The sequence below is a fragment of the Sapajus apella genome, unplaced genomic scaffold (assembly GCF_009761245.1).
Source record: "Sapajus apella isolate SASKATOON/1434 unplaced genomic scaffold, GSC_monkey_1.0 scaffold1, whole genome shotgun sequence".
Classification (NCBI taxonomy): Eukaryota; Metazoa; Chordata; class Mammalia; order Primates; family Cebidae; genus Sapajus; species Sapajus apella.
Genome location: NW_022436941.1, coordinates 3,668,992 through 3,685,654, shown reverse-complemented (window position 1 = coordinate 3,685,654; position 16,663 = coordinate 3,668,992). Strand labels below are relative to the sequence as shown.

The 16,663-nt window shown below is 35.5% G+C and overlaps 1 long non-coding RNA gene and 1 pseudogene across 2 annotated transcripts; one reads left to right on the top strand and one right to left on the bottom strand.

The window, feature by feature from the left end:
* Positions 1-7,037: 7,037 nt before the first annotated feature.
* Positions 7,038-9,768, bottom strand: LOC116526831. The gene is made up of 3 exons (XR_004258303.1): positions 9,637-9,768; positions 7,620-7,625; positions 7,038-7,048 (listed from the first exon to the last, which is right to left on the bottom strand). It is a non-coding gene; the product is annotated as an uncharacterized LOC116526831 (long non-coding RNA).
* Positions 9,769-11,344: 1,576 nt separating this feature from the next.
* On the top strand, positions 11,345-12,579 carry LOC116554028 (annotated as a pseudogene). Its single transcript, XR_004270019.1, has 2 exons — positions 11,345-11,381; positions 11,715-12,579. The product of XR_004270019.1 is annotated as a protein YIPF6 pseudogene (transcript).
* The last annotated feature ends 4,084 nt before the right edge of the window (positions 12,580-16,663 follow it).

Genomic DNA, 16,663 nt, shown 5'->3' with positions numbered 1-16,663 from the left:
TATGACCTTATTTGGAAATAAGGTCTTTGCAGAAGTAATTAAAGTAGTTACAGAGATTATATTGGATGAAGATGAGATTAAATCCAGTGACAGTGTCCTTATAGGAGACACAAATGGAGATAGAGGGATACAGTGGAAAAGATAATGTGAAGATAGAGTCAGAGACTAGCGTGATGCATTTGCAAGCCAAGCAACCCCAAGCAAGTATTGCCCAGAACGCAGAGAAGCTGGGAAAAAGGCATGGAACAGCCTTTTCTCAGAGTTCCAGAAGAAACAATCTGTGTACACATTGATTTTGGATTTCTGGCACCCTGAACTTACTGTTGTTTTAAGCCACCCTATTTGTGTGACTTTGTTAGAGCAACCATAGGAAACTAAAACAACTTTCGTTAGGTATCACTATCTATGGTGATACATCCTGTATCACTAGATTAAATCAAGTGTCCCTTGATGTGTTGCCATAGAATACTTTTTCCTCCTCAGTATGTTTAAATTTTCTGTTCATTTGTCTTCTAGTAGGTTATACCACATGGGGCTCTCTCTTTCACTGTTTTGTGCCTAGGACCTATCAAGGTGCCCAGTAAGAAAGCAGCTTCCATAGCATACTTTCATTGATTTTTTATGCCATAATTTCTTTTGTTCTTTGGCACCTAGTAAAATGGCTGATATAAAACAAATGCTCAGTAAATGTTTTCTCAGTAATGGCTTCTGTCAGTTGATTTATGTTGTTAGCCATAGTACAACCCATTAACTGTGGTTCCCACAAACCCTGGTCCTTACTCACACAGAGTAAGTGGAGAGCTCACACAGAGGGGGTGCTATTTGTAGAGCCCCACAAAATTCCGTAATTCTTTCTTAGGCATAACTGAAGGTGATTGTGCAGAAACCCTCTGAAGAATGTTTAGGTAAGCAGGTGTACTTATCCCCAATTTACAGAGTCAAGGGAGAGGGAGCCAAATCTTATACCTAGGAAATGACCATAGAATTGAGAAGTTCTAATTCTGAATCCATCATTCCTGCCACTGAATCCTAAGACCCTCATTAATTTTGAGACAAAGACATTCTAGTCCTTTAATTATCCATTAAACAAAAGTCTTTGTTCTTTTTTTTTTTTTTTGAGACAGAGTTTTGCTCTTGTCTTGTCGCCCAAGCTGGAGTGCAGTAGTGCAATCTTGGTTCACTGCAAACTCTGCCTCCCAGGGTCAAGCAATTCTCCTGCCTCAACCTCCCAAGTAGCTGGGATTATAGGCATGTGCCACCATGCTCAGCTAATTTTTTGTGTTTGTGTATTTTTAGTAGAGGTGGGGTTTTGCCATGTTGGCCAGGGTGGTCTCAAACTCCTGACTTCAGGTGATTCACCCACCTCAGCCTCCCAAAGTGTTGGAATTACAGGTATGAGCCACTACACCCAGCTACAAAATTATTTTAGTGATTCTTGTGATAGGTAAAGGGAAGGCTGTTGGGAGAATTTAAGTGAGATGACAGGGAATGTGGTGTAGTGGGATTCTAAGGGCATAAATCCCAGGGAAATCTCAAGTGGCAACAGACAGCCATGGTTGTTGAAAGAGCTCTTATTAGTCTTCCTGGCTCTTTCTGAATGTGTCCTACCTCATTAGAAATATATTATGGAGCCAGTAAACCAGTAGGCAATATGAAAACTAAATGGAGAGAGATAGAGGAAAGACTGGAGAGTGCATACTTGTGCTAAATAAAACAAGAGGGAATGCAATTGTGCATTACAATGAACAAGTAGTCTACAAAAGCCATGGGGTTGGCTGACGCTGAGAGCAAGAGCAATTGAGAGTGAAAAGCAGAGCACTCTGGGAATGGAGAGGCAGTCAAAAATAGCAAAATGTTCTTGCTTTCAAAATTTCCACTTGAAGGGCATTTGAAGGCTAGTCAGGCCTGGGATTTCCAGGTATCTTTGAGATAAATAAATGATGTTTGCTCACTTTGTGTGTGGATGCTGAGAGAAGAAAAACTTTTTTGTATTAGGAAGAAAAAAACATAGAATGTGTTGAAACAGTATATGCTCTTTGGAGATGGAAAAGCACAAGGCCGTGTGTATGTTAAGTAGTTTCAAGCAGGAGGCGCAGAGGAGTCTCCACACATTTTTACTCTTGGTGGTACACTGTGTGACTAAATGCATCGGCTTTGCAGTTAGCCTGACTTAGCACAAATCTTGAATCTATTACTATTTCACTTGTATCATCTTGGACAAGTTACTCCACTTCTCCAGGTCTCAGGATTCTCATCTATGAAATGAGGACAAACGATATACATAATTCACAGGTAAAAGTAAAGGGAAGTACAATATAAATGATGTAGAATAGTGCACAGCACACAATAAGCACCCTTATTTCTAATATCTATTTTATGTGGATTCAGCCATACAAGTAGAAAGGTGAGAGAACAATATACACAAGAGTCAAATGCTCAGACTGTCGGGACAGGTCGACCCTTCCCCTCATTGGTGGCTCACTTCTGGGAGTGATTTAACTTCTGTAAGCCTAATTTCTGTTTTGGTAACATGATAAGATGACAACAGGACCTTTCTCATAGGTCGTTGTGTCATGTGAAGCACTTGCTTTACTTCCTGGCACATAGTCCAAGGTCTACAAATAGCAGCGGTTAATTATCACAGAGTTGGGATTAGGCATTAGCTGTGAAACCAGAATGCTTTAGTAAAATATGATATGCTAAGCAGTGAAGCTTTTTATTTCATGGGTCACTAAGAGAATAAGCTGATTTAATTCAGCCCTTTAAAGAAAAACAACAACAAAAAAACCAAAGCCAATCAACCAAATAGCAACAAAAACAAAGAAATAATCCTGCTGAAAGAAGGTATTGAATTTTTTATTGTAAGGTAAAGCATACATCTAGTGTGTGTGTGTGTGTGTGTGTGTGTGTGTGTGTGTGTGTGTGTTTCCCTCTGGATACCAAAATGATAGAAAGTGTTTTTAAAAATCAGACTTTATTTGGGAGTAGTACCACAACTGAGACTGCACTAACTCCTTTGTGTACCTTCAAGGTAGTATCTTTGACAAGGGAACTTTTGATCCATGGAGTCAGTGTGATAAATGTAGTTACTTGCTAGTATAGTCACTGGAATTCTATATAATTTTTGAAAAACTTTAAGAGAAGAGTGTAAGGGCAAGAAGATTACTAAAATGTTTCACAAATTTCAGCTTTCAGTTTTATCTAAAATTATAAATTAAATTTAGAACATCTGAAAGCTGAGGTACAATCACTAAGGCAAAAAGATGTTGACATAGATACCCTTTGAGGTGGCTTAAAAGCTATACTAAGAGTTGGGGATGAGGAAAGGTAACTGGTGCTTCAACAAGCATGAGTGTGTGTGGGATGTGTGTGGGAAAAGGGGTTGAGGAGTCGGAGGATTTTTTTTTCTGCTTAATTCTTACCACAAGCCTCTGATGTATGTAATATGGTTGTGATTTATTTTTATTCAAGTAGGCTATGGCTTAAATCCCAGCACCACCACCTTCTAGTTGCATAAACCTAAGCATCATAAGCCTTCATGTTATCATTTATAAATTGGGGCTAATAAATTAGTTTTTCCAGTTTCTTGCCAGAATTATGTAAAACAATAAATGTAAAGATGTTTGCACAATGCCTGGCACAGAGTAGTTGGTCAACAAAAGAAGCTTATTATTCTTGTTGTTATCAATTTTTATAGAATAGAAATTTACAGCTTAAGAGAAAGCAAAAGCTGTCTAAAACTTGAAATCCCAACTAACGGATAATTTTGCAAGATGATATAGAATCCATGTTATTCATAGGCGCTACCAAGTTTCTCAATTCTCCCTCCACAAGCCACACTTTGGAATCTCAAGAGCTCACTCACCCACCTCCTCATGCTGTCACACTTAACATTCTCCTTCCCAATAAGAACTCCAAGAATTACTGTCACATGTGTAATATTTACCATGTGGCAGCTTTTGTGTTAAAAAAAAATCATCCAGTGGCTTAACACACAATTATAGACTGAAGCAGTTTGGCAGAAGGGAGGGTGAGGGTTGATGGTGGAGAAAGGCTGTGTTTTATGCAATCATTCCAGATCCCAGGTTACTCTGTACTCAGCAGGCAGAAGGGAAAAGAAAAGAGACTGGAGATTTGGGGGGAGATTCTTATTGGCCGGGTCTCAAAATGATATCCTCTTTCACTTCCTTCCACTGTCTAGATCTCAGTTCCATGACAAAACTTAACTTCAAGGAAGTATGGGCGATGTATTTAGCTGGGTGTGCCAGCAAAGGACTGGGGTGAATAAGTTGCTAGTGTCTGCAGCAGCAGCCAACCTCCACCTGCCCATCATTATTCACACACAGGGAGACACATACCCTTATAGGGGACTGGCCTGAATGAGGAGACATGAAAATTATGCCCATAATATTAATGAAGAAGACAATCAACGAACAAATCAGCCTAATATTTGTTTTTCATGTGAGCATCAGCTACTGATGAAGTAGCTGAGATGCAGTAGATGAGAGATGCATCTCAGTTACAAACAGGAATGGCTTTTATCCATCAATTATATTTCTAGGTACTTACCTTAAGTAAATAAGTGGAAAGCATACAAAGATATATGTAAAAGTTGCTCATTACAGCATTATTGGATTAGGGAAATTGTAGATTAAAATGTGCACCAATAGAGGGTTGATTTAGCCAAATCGTGGTACATTTATACAATGTGGCACTCTGTAGTCTTTAAATGTAAAAAAGTGTTTTGTTTTGTTTTTTGTTTTGTTTTTTACTTATATGACAAGTTGCCAAATACCAAATATAATACCTTGTATGCAATCGTCTGAGCCACTGTGTGCTGCCTGCACTGTGTGAAATTTATGCCATGAAGCTGAACAGCACAGCAACCCTGGAAATATCTGTGGCTATCTTTATATTTATGTCTCTATACAGAGACTCATCCTGTTCCTATCCAGTAGATAGTTCTTACAAACGGAGCGAATAGAATCACATCTTTTGAATTTTACCACATTCATTAGTTGAAGTTCCCGTATACCTTAATTGCAGAAAATTCAGAATCTCCTCATGATGTTCTTCTAGCTTTCTGAGAAGTGCAACAAAATGGAAGGTGTGAGGGGAAGGCATGGATCAGTTTGGCTTCCCCTCTTGGTGGGGCGGGGGAGTAAATCGCAGTACACTGCCTCCCAGTGGAGTTACTGAAAACAGCTGCACCTTGTCTGAGAGATGGTGTTGGTCTTATGCTACTCTGGCATCCTGCATAGCCCACCACCACGAAGCCCTGGAACTGTACCCTCTTTTTTCACAGAGGATTCCCCTGAGTGACCAGCTTTTCTCTAAATTTCACAAAGCAGAAATTGTTGGATTGCAATCAGCTGCAATTTAATAAGGGTATAACTCACTAATTTCTCTGAGAGAGCATTCCCTCAATGACTCTCAGGCAATTCTCCTTTTAAGAAAGGCTCTTTAAGAGATTTCAAGGTGTACTCACATAAGTCCTTCCAGAAGGATGGGAAAGAAGAAATTCCACCGATAATTATGGATTACTGTACCCCTGACACTAGAAAATACGTGATAAAAATTTTATAAATGTAAAATGAATACATATGCACTTATAGAAAATATTTCTTTTTCTTCATATAAATGTGTCTATGTGCATATAAAGTTCTATATGTGACCTACATACAAACTATAAAATCTATAATATGTATGAAGAGAGAGGGATGCCTGGAAGGAAGGTCCCAAAATAGTATCTGTTGTCTGTAATAGCGACGTTGTTTTGCTCATTTAACTTATTTATTTATAAATATATTATTTATTTCAAATATATAACTCATAAAATCCCATTCCTTGCATTTCTACATGCTATATAATTCTTAATTTAGCATGATGTGTAGATGTGATTGCATGTGTATGGACTTATATTTTAGTAAATTCTTTTTAAAATTTGTTTTCACTACCTTAGGTGAAAAGTGGTACGACACAAATTATTAAGAGTTGTATGTTAGTACTTAAAATTGACACAAATTGGGCCTCTGAATGGATCTGGGTGAAATGTAGTTATGTTCTTCTCTAAGCCATTTTAATTCTATGGTACCTTCTCTTTCTCAGTGATAGCCATGTATCTGTTCATAAGTCATCTTTCTATTCCTCTCGCCTTCACTGAAAAGTGTTGGCAATCAGTCTTGATGACATTACCATTTTGTCTTTGGGGATGTTTTCACTCATTCCTGATTCTATAAATAGTGTATGATCATAATGAGTAAAGGCCTGTAGGTGATGTATCTGCAAGCGCATGGCCCCAGAGAAATAGAAATTCTGGATTAGAGGTAGATGTTGGGTTAGGACCTCTAGAGACAAGTGTATTACAGTTCCACTGACCCTTATAGAACCTTCACATAGTAGGTTCTTTATGAGTATTTGTCAAACTGAAATGACCTGAATAATTTTATTGATTATAAATTAACCTGCTTCTTTTAGGGCCTGGGATATCTCATAGTTTTACCTTTCCAAATACAGTTTCAAGATATTTCAATCAGAGAAAATTAAGGCCATTGCCAAGAATATTTGTCACTGTTTAATGTACCTAAAGCAACAAAAATAAAAAGTTTCCTGTTGGCTGTAGGTTAAAAAAGAAATTTCTTCCTTAGCAAGCAGTCCATGGCATGCTGTGAAGGAAAGACAATGCTATTTGGCTAAAGGCTCCAGTGACATGGAAGGATGTTCAGGTGACTGTGTAAATAGATTCTGCTTGACTACCTCTCCCACATGGGGGAGTTGCCTTTAAAGCACATTATTTTGTTATCAAAGCTAGAAGCAGTGTGGCTGAAGTGAGACTCAGATTTCAAACCCCTCTACTTTGAACAGGAAGGGTCCCTGGGTGACCTGGCTTCTGATCAAAGATTTGGGAAATCCTAAGCCTTCCTTTGAGTCCTGGCTGAGACAAGTAGAGTTGATTTGCAGATATCCTCACTTCATGTTCTAAAGTTTTGATTCAGCTCAATGTGGACCCCGACAAACATTCCCTTTCCCACCATCCCCTGGCTGTGAGCTGATGCTGACTTGAGTCCCCTACTGACTTAAGCATATTTTTTAAAATTAAAAACAAGCTTTGTTCCCTAATACAAAATTGTACAGTAAGTCCTCACTTAACAGTACCAATAGTTTCTTGGCAACTGTAAGTGAAATGACATGTAACAAACCATTTTTTTCCTCATCAATGTTATGATGTTAATCACGATTTTGAAGAACTGCTGTATATCACTTCATTTCATCACTTAGCCGTTGACATTGAAAACTTACATCAAGTAACTTCTTTGTCAAAAAGTTAAAAAATAGTGTGATTAAAATCTGGAAAATAAAATAATACCCACACTCTCACCATACATGCACACACAGACACACACACATATAGACACACACACACACACACACTTGTTTTTGTATGCGTGTTGCATAATAGAATTTCACGTACAGGTGCTTCAAAACTTATGATGAGGTTATGTCCTACGAAACTCATAGGGTGTTAAAAATATTATAGTTTGAAAGTGCTTTTAATACATCTGGCCTACAGAGCATCATAGCTTAGCCTAGCCTACCTTCAATGTGCTCAGAATACCTACTTTAGCCTACAGTTGGGCAAAGCCACCTGGTAACACAACACTAGAGAGTAGGGGTTGCTTATCCTCCTGATCATGTGACTGATTAGGAGCTGTGCTCCCTGCCTCTGGCTAGCACTGTGAGTGAGTAACATTCTGCAGATTCCTAGGCTGGAAAAAGACCAAAATTCAACATTTGAAGTGTGGCTTCTGTAGAATCCATATTTCTTTCACATTTTCATAGTCGAAAAGTCTTAAATTGAACAGTTGTAAATTGGTGATCATCCATATTAATATGTTGTTAATGTGTTATTATATGTATAAATATACATATATATTAATCTTTAATATTATTAGCTATTTAGGCTAAAATAATGTACTGTAACCATTTCTGCTCATCTTCTATTTTGTTGGTATTTAGTTTTCTTTCAATCTAATCAGAACTCATGGCTGAAAACAAGCCAGGAAAGAATTTCAGCTAAAGAAATTTGAGGGTGGCCAGACAGACATTTGGGTGTGAAGGGAAGGTATACCCTAGTAATCTTCAAATCTCCTTTATTCCTGTGAGCACCAGCTCTTTTCAAGATACGTTTTTTTGTTTTTTTTTAATCTCCATCTAATTAGTTAGCACAAGTTTCAGGAAGATTCTATGAGGATATTCTTGACTTCTTAAAACTCTATTTTGAAAGACATATTCTTATCTCTGGATCTCTTAACATTTTAAAATAATAATGACACACATGCATACACTATTTGGGATCAAAAGCCCAACTTAAAACACTGTTTTGGGTAAATTCCTCCTCTACTTATGGGGAAAAACATCTCATTTTCAAGAATTCATGTGACTTTAGAAAAAATTTCATTTCATGTCATGGGAAAAATATTCTATTAGCCTAAGATTTCAAAACCTCAGAAGTTTTAATTTTTGTTTCCTAAAAAATATCTTAGAAAAACAACTGTAATAGCATCTGGAAGTCAAAAGATTCAGTTAAGTCCTCTCACAGAACTCAGAAAGCATTATTAATTTGATTTTTTGGGAGAGTTCAGTAGGGGAAGTCACTTATCACAGAATTTTTTACAAGGCTTTGTCATTTTTCATATGTGTACGTGTACATGTGTTATGTATACCTGTATTATAAAAAGTACCTTCTCCATTGTTTGTTTCTGTCAGATTTGTCAAAGATCAGATGGTCGTAGATGTATGGTGTTATTTCTGTGGCCTCTGTTCTGTTCCATTGGTCTATATATCTGTTTTGGTACCAGTATCATGCTGTTTTGATTACTGTGGCCTTATAGCATAGTTTGAAGTCAGGTAGCATAATGCCTCCAGCTTTGCTCTTTTTGCTTAGGAGTCTTGTCTATTCAGACTCTTTTTTGGTTCCGTATGAAATTTAAAGTAGTTTTTTTTTTTTTTTCTAATTCTGTGAAGAAACTAAGTGGTAGGTGATGGGAATAACATTGAATCTATACATTACTTTGGGCAATATGGCCATTTTCATGATATTGATTCTTCCTATCCCTGAGGATGGAATGATTTTTTCCATTTGTTTGTGTCCTCTCTTATTTTCTTTAGCAGTGGTTTGTAATTCTCCTTGAAGTGGTCCTTCACATCCCTTGCAAGTTGTTTTCCTATGTATTTCCTTCTCTTTGTAGCAATTGTGAATGGGAGTTCACTCATGATTTATCTCTCTGTTTGTCTGTTATTGGTGTATAGAAATGTTTGTGATTTTTGCACATCGATTTTGTATCCTGAGACTGCTGAAATTGCTTATCAGCTTAAGGAGATTTTGGGCTGAGATGATGGCATTTTGTGAATATGCAATCATGTCATCTGCAAACAGAGACAATTGGACTTCCTCTCTTCCTATTTGAATACGTTTATTTCTTTCTCTTGCCTGATTGCCCTGGCCAGAACTTCCAATACTATGTTGAATAGGAGTGGTGAGAGAGGGCATCCTTATCTTGTGCTGGTTTTCAAAGGGAATGATTCCAGCTTTTGCCCATTCAGTATGATATTGCCTGTGAGTTTGTCATAAATAACTCTTATTATTTTGAGACATGTTCCATTAATACCTAGTTTATTGAGAGTTTTTAGCATAAATCAGTGTTGAATTGTATCAAAGGCCTTATCTGCATCTATTGAGATAGTCATGAGGTTTTTGTCATGGATTACATTTATTGATTTGCTTATGTTGAACCAACCTTGCATTCCAGGGATGAAGCCAACTTGATAGTGGTGGATAAACGTTTTGATTTGCTGCTGGATTCCCTTTTTAATAAATGGTGTTGGGAAAACTGGCTATCCATGTGCAGAAAACTGAAACTGGACCCCTTCCTTACACTTTATACAAAAATTAATTCAAGATGGATTAAAGACTTAAACATAAGACCTGAAAGTATAAATACCCTAGAGGAAATCCCAGGCAATACCATTCAAGATGTTGGCATGGGCAAAGACTTCATGGCTAAAACACCAAAAGCAATTGAAACAAAAGCCAAAATTGACAAATGGTATCTAATTAAACTAAAGAGCTTCTGCAGAGCAAAATAAACTATCATCAGAGTGAACAAGCATCCTACAAATTGAGAAAAAATTTTTGCAATCTATCCAACTGACAAAGGGCTAATATCCAGAATCTACAAAGAACTTAAACAAATTTACAAGAAAAGTAACAAACAACCCCATCAAAAAGTGAGCAAACAATATGAACAGACACTTCTTAAAAGAAGGCATTAATGTGGCCAAAAAACATATGAAAAAAAGTTCATTATCACTGGTTATTAGATAAATGCAAATCAAAACCACAATGAGATACCATCTGATGACAGTTAAAATGGTGGTCATTAAAAAGTCAGGAGACAACATATGCTGGAGAGGATGTTGAAAAATAGGAATGCTTTCACACTGTTGATGGAAGTGTAAATTAGTTCAACCATTGTGGAAGACAGTGTGGCGATTCCTTAAGGATCTAGAACCCAGAAATACCATTTGACCCAGCAATCTCATTACTGGGTATATACCTAAAGGATTATAAATCATTCTTTTATAAAGACACATGCATACATATGTTTATTGCAGCACTATTCACAATAGCAAAGACTTGAAACCAACCCAAATGCTCATCAATGATAGACTGGATAAATAAAATATGGCACATGTACACAATGGAATACTATGCAGCCATAAAAAAGAATGAATTCATGTCATTTGTAGGGACATAGATGAAGTTGGAAATCATCATTATCAGAAAACTAATACAGGAACAGAAAACCAAACACTACCTCTTCTCACTCATAACTGGGAGTTTAACAATGAGAAACCCTGGACACAGGGTGGGGAACATCACACACTGGGGCCTTTCAGGGGGTTAGAGGGCTAGGGAAGGGATAGCATTAGGAGAAGTGCATAATGTAGATGATGGGTTGATGCGTGCAGCAAACCACCATGGCACATGTATACCTATGCAAGAAACCTGCACGTTCTGCACATGTATCCAAGAACTTAAAATATAATGATAAAAAAATTTTTAAAAAAATCATCTTCTGTGCCTTTTATGCTTCTGGTTTAGGATGTTAATGCTACTTACTGTGATTGTTCCAGTTGTGTTGTCTGTATTATTTTCTTTCAAATTTTTTGAAATAAATTCTCTATCTGAATGAGAAAAAGAAAAGCCACAGCCGTCTCTGATTTTTCTCTAGAGAGACACCTAGTTTCAAATTCAAGCAGAACAGATGGTTCTGAGCCCTTGATGGTCACTGCCTATGCACTTTCTTTTAATGACTACTGTAAGTAAATGTCAAAATGTCTTGTTCATTCAGAGATTAAAATGTCTCTGCATGGTTAAGGGGCAGCTTGACTTGGTAGAAGGATGCTTGTTTTCCAAAGGCCTGGGTTCAACTCTTGGGTCTGTGAATTCATAGTTATGAAATCTTAGGTAAGTCCTTCTACCCTACTTAAACTGGATTTCCATATCTGTAAAGAAGCAAGCTCAGTACTTCTCTGAATGTGTGTAAAGTGATAAAAATCAGATAAAACAATGAATTAAAATAAAAACATAGTGTGTCAAAATCTGTGGGTTTATATTAAAGCAGAAATCACTATTAGAAAAAACTGGTAAGCCCAAGGAGGAGGTACTGCAAAGACCTATGGGAGCGACCCGGGAGAAGGAGGGCCAACGTGGCGGAAGCGGAGGAGTCTCCAGGAGGCCTGGGGACAGCATCGCCCGGGCCCCTGCCCTACCTACCTTCTTTATTACTTTGAAGCAAATCCCAGGCATCATTACATTAGTAAATATTTGCTTGCAGGCCTTTCAGATATATCCATCTCACAAGACATTCCAGGAGAGGGAAAAATCACCATTCCTATAAGATCTCGCATCCGGGAATTTGACAGCTCCACATTAAACGAATCTGTTCACAATACCATCATGTGTGATCCAAAAGCTGCTGGGAAAAAATTCATGCATGTTTTGTACCCAAGGAAAAGTAATACTCTTTTGAGAGATTGGGATTTGTGGGGCGCTTTGATCCTTTGTGTGACACTCGCATTAATGCTGCAAAGAGACTCTGCAGATAGTGAAAAAGATGGAGGGCCCCAGTTTGCAGAGGTGTTTGTCATTGTTTGGTTTGGTGCAGTTACCATCACCCTCAACTCAAAACTTCTTGGAGGCAACATATCTTTTTTTCAGAGCCTCTGTGTGTTGGGTTACTGTATACTCCCCTTGACAGTAGCAATGCTGATTTGCCGGCTGGTACTTTTGGCTGGAGCAGGACCTGTAAACTTCATGGTTCGGCTTTTTGCAGTGATCGTAATGTTTGCCTGGTCTATAGTTGCCTCCACAGCTTTCCTTGTGGATAGCCAGGCTCCTAACCGCAGAGCCCTAGCTGTTTATCCTGTTTTCCTGTTTTACTTTGTCATCAGTTGGATGAGTCTCACCTTTACTCCTCAGTAAATCAAGAATGAAAAATTAAAAACCAGTGAATTGAAAGCAAAAAAAAAAAAAAAAAAAGAAGAAACAACTGATAAAATCAATGATCTAAGCATGTATCTTAAGGATATTGAAAAATATGAGAAAATTAAACACAAATTAATAGAAGAAAGAAAGAATCAGGGCAGAAGACATTGAAATAAAAATCTAACAAAATAGAGATTATGATAATCTAAAACTAATACATTAAAAAGAGTAATAAAATTGTCAAACCTCTAGCTAGGCTGATCAAACAAAAATAAAGAAAACACAAATTAACCATATCAGTAATAAATGGACAGCTTTAGATCCTTCAGTCATTAAACGTTTAACAAGGGAATACAATAAACAACTTTATGAGGATAAATTTGTCAATATAAATTTATCATACAAAATTATATAATTAACAATTGCAATATTGATATAAGCAGAACTTTAAAATATGGATAGTTCTATAAATGGTTTTTTAAACCACTTAATTTGAAGTTAAAATGATTACCATTGAATTGTCTTGGAATCTATGTTGAAAATCAATTGATTGTGAATGTATTGGTTTATTTCTGAATTCTTAATTCTGTTCCATGGATCTATATATCAATTTTTATGCCAGTAACATGTCTTGATTACTGTTGCTTTGTAATAAGATTTGAAATAGGGAAGTGTGAATCCTACTTTGTTTTTCTTTTTCAAGAATGTTTGAGCCCTTTAAGCATCCTTGCTATTTCATATGAATTTGAGAATAGGCTGTTCCACTACAGTAAACAACAACAAAAAAGGCATTAAAATGTTCAAAGGTATTGCATTGAACCTGTGATCATTTTTTGGTAATATTGACATCTTAACAATATTGTCTTTCTACCCATGAACATGGAATGCCTTTTCACTTACTAAGGTCTTCTTTAATTTATTTCATCATTGTTTTCTAGTTTTTAGTGTGCAAGAAATATACTTATTTTGTTAAATACATCCGTAAGATCTTTATTGTTTATGATATTACTGTGAGTAGTATTATTTTATTAAATTCATTTTTGGATTGTTCATTGTTAATGTATAGAAATATAACAAATTTCTTTATATTGATGAGGAATCCTGAATTTATTACTTCTAATAGTTTGTGTGTGTGTGTGTGTGTGTGTGTGTGTGTATGAGTGCATGTTGATGCATTAGAATTTTCTAGGTACAAGCTCATGTAATCTGCACATAAGCTACATGGAGGTAGTTTTTTTGTCTTTCAAAACTGTATGCCTTTCATTTTTCCTTCTTATCTAATTGCCCTGGCTAGATTTTCCAGTATAATGTTTTATAAGCGGTGAGAGCAGACATCCTTGTCTTGTTCTTGATGGGCATAAACATTCAGTCTTTCACCATTTAGTGTGGTTAACAATGGGTTTAGGATAGATGGTTGTTACCAGGTTCAGGAAGCTTCCTTCTCTTCCTAGTTTGTTGAGTGCTTTTGTCATGAATAGGTGTTGATGTGTCAAATGCATTTTATTTGCATATTAAGATGATTATATGGTTTTTGCCTTTATTTTATTAACATGGTATATTACATAGTTTGATTTTCATACATTGAGCTAACCTTGCATTTCTGGGGTAAATATCACTTGATCATTTTGTATGATACTTTTTATATGTTGTTCAGTTCACTTTTCCAGTATTTTGTTTACAACTTTTTGGGGAGGTGGTCTTTTCATAAGGCATGTTATTTAATTGTTTTCTTTTCCTGTGATGTCTTTGGTTTGGGAATCAGATTAATACTGGCCTCATAGAATGAGTTGGTAAATGTTATCTTTTCTGTCTTTGGAGGAGTCTGTCAATGATTGTAGTTAAGTCTACTTTGTTTGTTTGTTTATTTATTTATTTATTTATTGAGACAAAGTCTGGCTCTATTGCCTAGGCTGAATTGCAGTTGTGCCATCTCCACTTCTGCTCACTGCAACCTCCGCCTCCCAGGATCAAGGCATCCTCCCACCTCAGTCTCCTGACTAGCTGGGACTACAGGCATGCAACACTATGCCTGGCTTTTTGTCTCTTTTGTAGAAACAGGGTTTCACCATCTTGCTTCAAACTCATTAATTCAAGTGATCCGCTAGCTGCAGCCTTCCAAAGTGCTGGAATTACAGGCATGAGCTATCGTCCATGGTCAAGTCTACTTTGAACATTTGGTAGATTTTTGTCAGTAAAGCCATCTGGACCTGAATTTTCCTTTGTGGAGAATTTTTGGATTACTAATTCTATTTATTTTGTTATAATTTTATTTAGATTTTCTATTTCTTTTTGAGTCAATTTTGGTATTTCTTTTTTTGTAGGAATTTGTTCATTTCATGTAGATTTTTAAATTTGTTGGCATACAATTACTCATAGTGTTCCTTTATAATCCTTTATATTTTTATAAGCTTGGGAGAAAGGTCTCTTCTTTCATTTTTTATTTTAGTTATTCATGTCTTTTTGGCTGTTGTTCTTGGTCGGTGTAGCTAATTATTTGACAATTTCATTGATATTTTTTGAAGAGCCAACTTTTGCTTTTGTGTTTTCCATTGTTTCCATTCTATTTCATTGATTTTTCATTCTAATGTTTTATTTGTGCTTTGGCTGTAGATTATTCTTCTTTTTCTAGTTTTTTCAGGTGGGAGGCTAGGCTATTGATTTGAAAACTTTCTTTGTAAAACACTTAGTCATTTATAGGTATAAATTTTCCTTTAATTGCTGGCTTTGTTACATTTCATAAATTCTACATATTGTCTTTTTGTTTTCTTTTATTTCAAAATATTTTGTAATTTTTCTTGGGTTTTCTTCATTAACCCTTTGGTTATTTAGCAGTGTGTTGTTTAGTTTTCACACATTTGTGAATTTTCCTAGTTTTCTTTTCTCATTGGTTTCTAATTTAATTCTGTTACAGAGAAAACACCTTATAAGATTTTAATTCTTTCTAATTTATTGAGGCTTGTCATATTTCATGTCCACTTGAGAAGAAAGTGCACTGTACTATTGCTTGGTGGTACATTTTTGTCTTTTTATATTTTTAATTTTTCTAATGAGTGCTATAAGAATTACTATACACATATTTAATTCATTACAATCTATTTAATATTATTAGTTAAAAATATAACACTTGATATAAAATGTAGAAATCTTCCATTCACATAGCTCTTTTCAATTTCATCCACCACTGAACTTTATGCCTCAGTTGTCATTTTTATTATATTGACATATGTTGAAAATTCCAGATGACAACATTGTAATTTTTGCTTTACATAATTACGTGTATTTTAAGATACTTAAAGGGAAAATAATCTTTTATGTTTACACAAATGTTTAACTTTTCTGGTTTTCTTCCTTTATTTATGAAAACTCAAGTTTTCCCCTTTATTTTTGCCTTTAGCCTGAAGAGCTTACTTTAGCATTTCTTGCAGAGTTGGTCTGTTGACAAAAACTTCTCTTAATTTTTCTTCAGCTGAAACTATCTTAATTTTCCTTTATTTCTGTAGAATTTTTTTTAGATATGGAATTCTATATTCATAGTTTTTTTTTTTTCTTAATCTCAGCACTCTAAAGATTTTTTCCATAGTATGGTCTCCATAATTTCTACACATCAGATGCTGCTGCAAATCATGAGCAGGCTAATATTAATATATTAATTATAGTATTAATTATATTTAATTAATATTAATATCTATTAATATCAATCATTATATTATTGTGTTGCTATCAATTATATATTAATAATTATATTATTAGTTAATATTAAATTTCTGAAAATTGATAGAACTGATTTCTAATATTCACAGTACTGATTTCTGAAAATGAACTTGTATCCAAGTTATATAAAAAATTTTAACAACTCAGTAATAAAAATACAAATAACAATAAAGTTTGCTGAAAGGTTTCGAATACATTTTTAATAAAGATATATTACACATAACAAATGAGCAAATAAACGTGTTCAATATATTTTGCTATTTAATGAAATACAAATGAAAACCAAATGAATAACTAAAATAAAAAAATGAGATAGCAAAATATTGGCAAGGGTCTGGAATGGAAACTTTGTTTATAAAACTATAAAATGGCACATACACTTTGGAAAATTTTTAGTTTATT